Source organism: Lactuca serriola, chromosome 5, assembly GCF_051521515.1.
Source record: "Lactuca serriola cultivar US96UC23 chromosome 5, Lser_US96UC23_V15, whole genome shotgun sequence".
NCBI classification, from domain to species: Eukaryota; Viridiplantae; Streptophyta; class Magnoliopsida; order Asterales; family Asteraceae; genus Lactuca; species Lactuca serriola.
In genome coordinates, this window is record NC_136412.1 from 15820661 (window position 1) to 15830664 (window position 10004).

Sequence of the window (10004 nt, forward strand, 5' to 3'; positions counted from 1 at the left end):
TCAAAAGTATATAGGTATACCTAACTGTCAAAATCTGTAACTAAAAGTAGAACAAAATGTAAGTAAATGAGTGTTGTACGTTGCGGTTAAACCTGGGCAGTTATGTAGTCGTGTCTAGGATCAATATAGATTGATCAACTATATTCATTCGAGACACGGCCAACATGTGTTTGGCAGTGATTGTCGTATGCGGCATGCCTAAAACTTACCCAGTACCCAAACAATGAGTCGTTGTCACAGCGAATCATGGAATACTATGGGAGTATTTCTCGAGCCAAATCCGTTATAGAAATCCTCATTCCAGCATTGCTCCTCAATCATTCCTTTAGCAATAGTTTATCCACTTTAATAACTCTTTCCTGCTTTATCGCTTAATAGAATTCTATATCTATCATAATGAGATATCCCTTGTATCATATCTCTTGATTCAATTCAGAGGACTTACCATCTTGTCTTTCCTGATCTTTTTAGATCAAGATGCCTCCAAGAAAGAGGACTAGTTCAAAGAACAACAACAACCCTCCGCCACCACCTCCTCCCCAATTTGATCCTGTAATGTTCGAGGCAGCTGTTCCTGCCGCAGTGGCAGCCGCCATGTCTAAAATGAACCCCGGTGGCCCTGGTGGTCCAGGAGGTGGTCCCCAGCCTCAAACTCAGGAAGGTAGCCAGGGACACTGGAAGGAGTGTTCCTATAAGGACTTTATGAACGCAAAACCCACATCTTTCGATGGCACTGGAGGTGTCATTACCCTAAACCGATGGTTCAAGAAAATCAAATCTATTTTCGAAATATATGTCTGCTCTGAAACTGATAAGGTGAAGTTCGCCGCCTGCACATTCACCGATAAAGCCCTGACTTGGTGGAACGGCCGAGTCAAATACCTAACCCTACCTGTAGCCAATGCCATAGGTTGGGAGCCCATGAAGGAAATTTTGCTTGCAGAGTACTGCCCTCAGAGAGAAATGCAGAAGCTAGAGCATGAACTCTGGAACCTAAAGATGAAGGGTTCCGATATCGCCGCTTACACTTTAAGATTTGATAACTTGGCACTACTGTGTCCGGGAATGGTTACCCCGGAGAGTAAGAAAATTGAGAGATTTATCTGGGGGTTGACCCCGCCAACCAAGGGAAATGTCTTGGCTGCGAAGCCAGACACCTACGAGAGTGCCAAATGCTTAGCACAAATCCTGATCGACCATTGTGATGACATAGAGGAAGCAGCCACCACTCCTGAGCCGACATAGAGGAGCGGTGAGAAAAGAAAATTTTGGAAGAAGAAGAAAAGTCAGCCTTCGTAGGAGTCCTCGAAGAAGCAACAAACTGTAGCAGTTCATGCTGATACTATCCCTGCTGCTGCTGCTTCTGCAGTGGGATCCACAACTCAAACACCTACTAGTAGGTATGCTGGTAACCTTCCCCTATGCGACAAGTGTAAATACCACCGTAACCCCGACCCCTATCGTGAACTATCATGCTCCAACTATGGTAAAAAGGGGCATACGATTCGATTCTGCAAGGCGCCAACCCAATCAACCAGCCAAGCTTCCGGAGCAGGTATCAGTCAGGCCTGCTATAGTTGCGGTGAAGTCGGGCATTACATGCGAAACTGCCCCAAGGCAACATCAACTGGCAACACCAGGAGAGTCCTAGCTATTGGACAAGTTGAGGCAGCCGCCGACCCCACCGTTGCCACAGGTATACTCCTCCTCGATAAATCATATGCCTGTAGTCCTTTTCAATTCTAGTGTTGAAAGAAAAATTGTTAGTATTCATTCAAACACCTTCCTAAACTTAGTTCTTCGTTAGTAACCGAAACGTTTACCGTTGAGATAGCTAACGGTGAGAAAGAGAACGTTAACGACATATCCACAGGTTGTATCCTTACTCTGGGCGATTATTCCTTTCCATTCGACCTAATGCCAATTTTTCATGAAGAGCTTTGATATTATCATTGGCATGGATTGACTGAGTCCAATCATACTAGTATTCTTGGTTTCGAAAAGGCCATCCGTCTCAATCTCCCCTCTGACCCGACTCTCATGATTTACGTCGACACAACTAATTCCAATTTTCGTATCGATCAAATTCCTGGAGCTAACCTTGTATCTAAATCTCAGTATCGATTAGCGCCATCAGAAATACAGGAACATTCCATTCAGCTTAACGAGCTACTCAGCAAAGGTTCATTAGGCCAAGTTCCTCACCCCGAGGAGCCCCGGTATTGCTATTCCTTTCGAATGTGTATCGACTACCGTTAGCTGAATAAGTTGACCGTCAAAAACCGATACCTTTTTTTCGAATAGATGACCTCTTCTACCAATTTCAAAGAGCCAACTACTTATCATAGATAGAGCTTAGGTCAAGGGACCATCAGCTACGAGTTCACAGGAATGATATTTCCAAAACAACATTCAGGACTCGTTATAGTCACTACGAAGATGTAGTGATGCCCTTCGGTCCAACCATTTTCTTTAGTCACGTAGTAAGCGAAGAAGGCATGTTACATTTTGAAACGCATACAACTTAACCCGAGGTACATAGAACTTTTCGAAATCCTCATTAGGATCGATCCGTAGCCTGCAAACTCCGACTACCTTCAGAACTTAGCAGCATCCATTCGATTTTCCATGTCTCCATTCTTAAGTAGTGACTATCCGATGAAACCCTAGTAACCCCTTTGATGGGACTGAAGTCAACGAAAGTCTGAACCCCATGGAAGAACCAATCGAAATCATAGATCGAGAGATTAAACATACGAAACAAAGTCGTATCCCGATAAGTGAAGGATCCGAGTTCACTTAGGAGCATGAAGATCTGATGAAACAGAAGTATCCGTATCTTTTTCCAAATCCTTGAGTCGTATCTAAAGTTTGAATTTCGGGACAAAATTCCCTCTAACGGAGGGATAATGTGACAACCCGAAGTTTGCTCCATCGCCGTAACCCGTTCCCGCCCATAAAATTCATCTTTTTCAAATTGTTTTCGTTTAAGTTTTCAAATTAGGTCATTATTTTTGAGACTTCCATTATGACTTAATTGGTATCCAAACATGTTAGGAACTCATGAAAACATCCCAAACTATTATTTAGAAAATTTATAGTTTCGACCATGGCGGGTTACGACAACTTAATCGGGTGCGACCAAAAGCCTCGCTTAACGTCAGTATCGGGTAGAACTGCACCGTGTCTCAAACTTTAACCATATATAAAGTTGAGAGAGCCTCATTTGAATCCTTTCCCACTCTCTCTCTACTCTCTCTCCTCAATCCAAGTTCTAGGTCCAAAAATCATCAAATTCAAGCTCCAAATCTTCAAGGTAACTATCCTAGCTCATAGTATAACATCTTTAGCCTTCAATTTTGTGTTCAAATCATGGAATCAGAGCATAAACATGTGTTTACAGCCCTGGAACAGCCTTAGGACGTGAACACATGCAAATGGGGTTTTTGAGCCTTAAAACCCTTCCAAACCACCTTTAGAGCTTAGATATGACTTAGGGGCTTACCATATTGGACTTAGAACACCTTGAACTCAGCATTTACGGAGTAAACATGATTTTACGGTCCAAGCACATGCTTGAACCGTAAACAACATTTGTTGGGTAGTAAACTGCTTTTAAGGTGTTAAAATGCCCCTTAAACACCTCATAAGCCTTGGAATAAAGTCTAGAAGCAACCACAAACGAGTTAAGGGCCTTAATCTTGATGAAAACTACCCCTATAGGATCTTATGGATGTAAACCGCCAAGGATGGGTTCCTAGGCCGTAAACTCCCATAACTTAGTTAAATGATGCCCTAATTTCACCCCCATGACTTGTATATTGAGCTAGAAATACTTGGGATTGACCTAGGACCACCAAAACACACTTTGAATGGGCACATAAGACTTTACGGCTGTAAACTCCTAGTTTACTGCCGTAAACTCCTCAAATGGTACTTAGGATGTCCAAATTTCCTTCCAATGCCTTAAAACCAAGCCTAGCATTAACCCTCAAGAGTTGTAAGACCATTTAGCACCATAGAACACCCCACCATGAGTTTATGGCCATAAACTCATGGGGAGTGGGTCATTAGGGCCGTAAACTCCCTTAGGAGTTTACTCTTGAAGAGTAAACTCCATATCCAAGCCATACACGTCTATAGATGTCACCCGGGTCACTCCTAACACTTGAAATAGAGTGTTTTCGCGTCTCGGAGTGTATATTCTCAATTAAATAGTAGCTCAAAGCCTAATTAGATACAAATGTGTATCTTTTCATATTACATAGGAACCTCACACGCATTCAAGCCCCAAACTAATGTTTAGCACCCAAACTGACACGCTTCTCGATCGGTGAGTTCATACCCCTACACCTTTTTCCGCATTTTTCAATGTTTTCAGGGGGAATACAAGAAAAAGTACAAGGATAGCTTGTAATCAAACTTATTATTTCATTTGAAATGTTTCATATTCCACATGCTTTTAACAATCAAAACCGTATTAACCAACTGTTTGACTTGCAGAATTAGTTTTCAAATCATATTATATATTGTCATAATATATGTTTCTCACATGATTTTCCACTTTATTATTGTTAAAAGCATTAGATTAGTACATTTGTTTTGTCCTCGGTAACACTCCATAGAGATACGCGAGTGGAGGACCGTCCTTTGTAAATAGAATTTAAAACAGGATTTTCCGCATTATTACTTGTAAATTGGTTAATCTTAATAATTGGAGACACGTCCTCTGTAACACTCCACAAAGATACGCGAGTGGAGGACCGCCCCCGTAACCAGAATCTGCTAGAGGGAGAGCGTGACTTGAGTGTATAGATCTACACGGGGCTGACTACCTCGCACCTGGCTGCTAGCTATAGCCGAAGCGAAAGGTTCAAGGGTGACGAAAATCATAAGTGGATAATGGACTACTTATTTCCATTTTTAGTCTATCGTATGGTTATGGAACTCGCAATTTAGATTACGGAGATTTACTTGTTGGTAATAATGAATTTAGTAAGCTAATAATGTTAAGAATTAGTTTACTTTCCTCATAATAGTTTTATATACGTGTTAAAACTAACATACATTTCAAGGATAACCAGGCTTTCAGAAAACTTCACAAAACATTTTAAGTATGGTAGATACTTGTACATTACATTTGGATTCGATAACCAAACACAAACTTTTAGGAAAATAAGGGTTTTTCCTGGGATAACTGAACTCTTCTTAACTAAACCGTGTAACTAATGGATATCTAAACTTTACTTTTAGGAAAATAAGGGTTTTTCCTGGGATAACTGAACTGTTCTTAACTAGACCATGTAACTAATGGATAACTAAACTTTACTTTTAAGAAAATATGGGATTTTCTTGGATTCATAAATTTTACAGAAAACCAAAGGAAACTCGTTCATTTTCAGAAAAACAAACCGCTTATGAACTCTCCGGCTTTATGTTGATTTTTAAATTGCTTGTATTCTCAGGTCCGCATTAGACAGGTACCCCGCAATGTTTTGGAAGTCGGAGCGTATAGAAGACCCGTCTTAGCTTTTGTTCATACGATACTTATATGTATAACACTTGTAACACTTTACTTTCAAACAAATGTAAATTTCCTATGTAATGTAATGTTTTGTGTTTACTATGCTTACTATGTACATTGGTTGCGATACTTCATGACGTCCTCCGCCATCGGTTTCGGGTTGTGACACTATAACATCATAAAACATACATATTATTGGATTAACTAAAAGAGAGAAATAAGACACTTATGGTTATTAATATATTATAAGTTCTAGTGTATTAATAATAAGAATAATAATATTTAATTAGTATTGATCAAGAATTAATTTACAATTAATTATGTGATCAAAACAAGACTAATTAAATATATGGGTTGATTGTGCAAATCATCAATAACTTATATAGTGGGCCAAAGCTCCATGGATAATCAAGTTGGGTTAAACCCATAGGATGCTCAATTGATGCTCCATGGAGGTTACATAACCCATGGGTCATGAAAATGAAAGGTCATGACAATTAGGATATACACGGTGTAACCCCAATTGTAACACACTATATAAGCATCATATTATTCTCCAAAATCGGCAATAGTGTGTGTAATAGAAGGGCTAGCCGATTTTCATGAAGTGTAGAATTCTCTCAAGTTATTCCAAGTGTATTTGGTGTTTTGTGAACCATTTGAGGTGTCACACTTGAGCCACTAGGCACTCAAGCTTCATGAAGACTTTCTACATGAAAGAGGTATCTATTCTATCTTGTTATATTCATTGTTTTGTATGCTAGATTAGGGTAATACCTTGGATGTTCATATTTGAATGTATAATATAGAAAACATAGATTCAAGCTATTTAGGGTTGCATGTACACTTAGGAGTGTTAGAATGCTCAAAACCCAACAGTGGTATCAGAGCCTAGGCTTGTTTTCTTGTTATACTTGCAAAAGTAGCTGAAAAATCGAGTTTTGATGCTGTCAGCCCAGCTGACTCGCTGAGTCCATGAATGGACTCGCCGAGTCCAAGGCAAAAAGCATCCAACTCGCCGAGTTGGTTCGTGCACTCGACGAGTTGGACCCCCAGACAACATAAATTCGACTTTTTTGGCTGGAATTGGACTAGGAACATTACCCTAAGATGTGTTTGGACTTATAAACTTGTTTTTGATGTGGTAATGTTCATGCTAATCCAATTTCAAAGATAATTGTCAATAGATTCATGTTTTGAATTAGTTTAGTGATTAGGTTAATTACATGAAAAAGTTTGATTTGAATTATCTTGTTCTTATAAGTTGCTTAGATTAATAGAAAGTTATGTGCAATTATTGTTTTCAATCCAAATTAATCTAAGAGTTGATTCTAAAATGTGTTTTGGTAACTTGTCCTCAAGTTATATGAGCAGTCACATTTAAGTTTCATAAAACTCATAAAACTTGGCAATGGTTACAAAAAATGAAGAGCCTTGTTCCCAAGTTATGGAGGTTCAAGAGTCACTTCATTATGTAATAAAATATGTAACCTTAATTAATTCCATAAGTTACAAAATAAAGAAAAAGTTACATTCTTTTATATTTTAAAGTCTTCCATAACTTGTCCACAAGTTATGGAACTTGAAGAGTTTTTTAATTAAAACTACTTTAAACACATAAGTTATGGAACTAATTAGTTTTGAATAGTTTCAAAACTTGCCCTCAAGTTTTGGAATTTGTAAAGTTTTCTCTTATGAATACTTTAATTCCAAGTTAGCCCTTACAATTTTAAAAGTTAAAATTCAACCCTTATACTTTATAATATTATAAGTTAATAATATTTATATATATGTATAAGAGTAAAGTCAGTCTTATCGTTAGTAGGCCTCATTCACGAAGTCGGTCTATAAGGGGGGTATAAGGTTACTGCCTATAAAATGGCAGTTTAATGGGTGTCCACTCTCAACAACCACTTCCTTGACCGGTGGAGGGTCGTTAGCCGAACGGGTTTGACAGGACTATAACTCTCCCTTCATTAAAAGTATTAATGATAAATACTAAGTAACTTAGGAAAATGTGAATAAGGTGCTAATCCATGAAATTACACTTTGCACTTTGTTTAAGTTGGTTAGTGGAGCGTGTGTGGTTAACCAACACACTAACTCGTATTTAACAAGGTAGGCAAAGGGTAACTTAATGTTTATCATAGTATCGATGGAGCGTGTGTGGTTAACCAGTACATCGATTGAGGGGTAAACACTTAAGGGTACCATGTAATTTGCATTGTTACTTCACACCTTGTTTTGTGATCCCCGGCATCCCAGTTACAAAACCTGAAGGGCACACTCGAGATTGAAACATGCCATTGAAAAGTTCAATGAATCTCAAAAGATCTAGGAGTTTCAAATCCAATTAAAACCTAATAATACATTTCGTTTATCTTGGTGGAAATTGGTGAATCATCATTCACCTACCTTCAAATATTTTATAGCTTGGATTACAACATCCCTCTTCTAAGTTATAAAATAGTTTATTGGGTCCTAGCCTTAATATTTCATATTGGGTGTTATATTAAGGACTTTAGATCAACTATCTTGAATATCTCCCAAAAGATGTCTGGTTTAGACATTTATGATCTTCCCAAATATCTTGAAACAAGCTTTCATAAATGAAGATGATGTCCCATGGAAATCATACTTCTTTCACCTCCTCTAACTATTCTCCCTGACCCACAAGTTCAAGGTCACTTAAGCCCTATTGGTAAGGCAAGGTCTAGGTGTGATAACATCTTTGAGATGTAGTCGCATATTGACAAGTCGGGAGAGTTGGGTGTCAAAGTCTTAAGAAAGTTGGTGGTTCAATGACTTTCTAAGTCACATAGTGAGCTCCTTTGGGACTCCTGTGAAACAGACTATGAAAAGACCCTTAATGATCTTATCTATTTGCTAAGATCAACTTTCTAAAACGCGGTGGACATTGACAATGATGGCATTGGATATCCAATAAAGCACTCTCTTCCCAATAGAAAGGGTTCAGCCATAGTCAACTCGGTTGACCAAATGGTAAAGAGAAAAACTAAGTCTGTGATAGTCCCGTATACCATTACCAAAGAGTCCATATGTTTATATTTCCAAAGGAAGGGGCATTGGTTGCGAAGCTGCCATGTTACCTAAGGGTGTCAAAGTCAATAAGTTTGACTCTACTTCAGGTAAAGTCCACTATCTAACTCTCCTAAGTTTCTATTCTGAGATTCTTGATACATGATGTGACTGGGTCACATGTTGATGTTTTAAGAATCAAAGAAAAGTGAAGAAACTTAAAGAAAGAATATGTTGAATCTGACCGCGTAGATGGATTTCTATCGCATAGTTTGAAGATCGGATTCTTGAGCTACTTCTTAGGAGATATGAGCTATTGCTTAGGAATAGATAACAACAAGTTTTCTTATGGATTGTAAGGATAGTTTTTCCGCAAAGTTTTTAAAATATAAGGAAAAATGATGATTTTATTTATTTTAAAATATCCTTACAATGGCATTTGAGGAGAAATTGTTGCTTATATGATTCCATTAATAGCAAGAGTGGAAATATGCAATTGATTCTTTCATTTGTGGCAATGTCTAAATTTACCAAATAAGGAAAGATTCTCATCACCCAAGTTTCAATTAGACCGGAACATGGAATCATGCATGTTGTATAGCATGATGAATGAGAACTTTCAAATATTGGAAAATTAAGACTAATTACTTGTTCACATGGATGTGTGAGTCAATTAAAGGAGTAAGGGATCGAGTACACATTCTTGTGCACTAGTCAAGTCCACCACAAAAGATCGATAAGATTATTCGTCATAATTTACTAAAGCTCAGTAAATATGGTTATACTTACAAGCTTAAGTGTAATTCTAAGACATTGGAAAAAGGTTCCAATGTAAGCCAGAGCGAATAAGAAGAATCAACTTAGGCAGAAAGATAAAAGTTTCTCAAATCTGAAAAGATGGGAGAGTACTTTAGTATCAGTTTTGTGATCATCTTAATGATTAAGAAACCATAGCACAATTGGTTCTCTAAGGGAATCTTAGTGTACTTTTATGACTAAAAAGAGGAATCGTGAATTGTTGAAATGGTTAAATCAAGAAGATGAGTCATACTTCATTCCAAAACAAGTCTTAGATTCATACTCCAAGACTGTAAGTTGAGTGACATATCTTAAAGGAAGGTTTAAAACACTTGTCAAATGTCAGAGTAAAAGTTTTCTACTCTTGTATATTTGAAATTGGTAAGTTGTGATGTTTTAGATAAAACAAAGTCCAACTAAGGCCAATTGTGTGAAGTGTTTGTCTTGATTAGAATCCAAACTATCTCTTGGATGTTTGACAAGGGAGTCTGATATGTCAAGAGGACAGTGGGAGTCTTAAAAGTCTTGAAAGTCTCAAGAACTAATCAAGAATAAAAAACCTGAAGTTCTTCACTAACACACGACTTGAGGTTCATAACCTATCGTGTTGACATATTCTGTGCCCATTCCAATTAAAGTTGGC